Genomic DNA, 1,794 nt, shown 5'->3' on the forward strand with positions numbered 1-1,794 from the left:
TTCCCACCACCGTGACACCTACTTCTCTGATTTCATCCTCTTCCCCAAACGTAGCCTGTTCTCCGCAGAAGTGAGGACGTAAACAAGTCAGTGCTTCTTCCCGCCCAGAAAACGAAGGACTGTGACGGGCACCCCCGAGGGAGGGACACCCCCGAGTGACACCCCCAGAGTGAGGGACACCCCCCGAGTGAGGGGCACCCCCAAGTGAGGGACACCCCCAAGTGAGGGACACCCCCAGAGTGAGGGACACCCCAGAGGGACACCCCCAGCATGAGGGTCACCCCCAGAGTGAGGGGCACCCCCAAGTGAGGGACACCCCCAGAGTGAGGGACACCCCCGAGTGCGGGACACCCCGCGAGTGAGGGACACCCCGCGAGTGAGGGTCTCCCCCGAGGGTCACCCCGAGTGAGGGATACCCCCGAGTGAGGGACACCCCGCGAGTGAGGGACACCCCCGAGTGAGGGTCTTCCCCAAGTGAGGGTCTCCCCTGAGGGACACCCCGAGTGAGGGTCTCCCCCAGGCCGCCTCCTGCGTTCTTCCTCAGCAAAAACAAAGAACATCAAAACTCTCCAGGTTAAACTTCATGACTCCCACAGGTTTTCCTGTCGGTCTCGCGCAAGGGAGTAGCGCAGCTAAGGACGGCCCACGCGGCGGGTTCGGTGACCCTAAGGACGTGTTTAAACCCTCGGTTGACACGCAGTGCTCTTGATGCTCAGCTGTTGTCCAACCACACTAGAACTCATTTCACCACGATGCGTTTTATTTTGTCTAGTCTACCCTTGGCCGGTGAAAGTGGGAAGCCTGTTTTCTGGCGGTCGCTCCCCTGACTTTACGGTGTGCGACACGGACACCAGATCAGAGGCATCCGCGAGAACGGCACATTAACTTGGGTTTTGACTCCACTTTTATTGATACTACTTTACTTTGAGGGGTGTGTGCTGTCTAGGAAGGTTTGAGTTGAGATGTAGCCATTTTCGATGCCTTCGCCGGGCACGGCAGGCTGCGGTAGATTGGGTCGGATCAAGGTAGGGGCGAAGGAAAAGTCCACCAAAAGCAATTTTGCTAGAGGTAAGCTGCAAACTAGAATGTGTTTTCTAGGGAAAACGATTTGAGCCTGCTTAGTGAGGAGTACAGAACCGGAAAATGTATCTTTCCACCCACCCAATCTTACGACATCTGTTCAAGTAACACTCATGTTTACATCCCAAGATACTTTCCGGAAGAGGCATTTGGTCCAGGTCCGTAATCCAATGTATGTGAGCCGCACGCAGTCAGCTGGGCAGGTGAGCCCAGGAAAGGAAATAATTCAGCCTATGAAGTCCCATCTCCTTGGGATGCCAAAACTTAGAAACAAATGAATCTCCAAGACTTCTAGAAGTTGATCTCAACATTTTTAAATCAAACACATACTACGCAGAACTCCTGGCGCTGGAACTCAAGTTGTTCTCAGTGGTGTGAGGAAGATCAGACTCCCGTCTTGGTAAACCGAGTCTAGTTACTTGCTGCTAGCGAAGGTGCGAAATACGTTCTCTGTGTTCGTTCTCTAGCGTCACTAACGCAAGTCTCTGTGCACTTTGAGCTCATGGATTCTCCCCGGGTACCGGCTCTGACCCTCAGATCAGCCGCTGTCTGGAGCATTTCCGCTCGTTTTGTTCAGGGGGGAGACGGTGTCTGGTCCACGTGGCCAGGGAGGTCAGACTCCCGGACTCCTGCTCTGTTCTCCCTTCCAAGCAGCAGCGGGAACCGGCTGCCAGCCACCGGCAGACAATGCAGAGCCCACCTAGCCGCAGAGCA

This window comes from Lutra lutra, chromosome 6, assembly GCF_902655055.1.
Source record: "Lutra lutra chromosome 6, mLutLut1.2, whole genome shotgun sequence".
NCBI classification, from domain to species: Eukaryota; Metazoa; Chordata; class Mammalia; order Carnivora; family Mustelidae; genus Lutra; species Lutra lutra.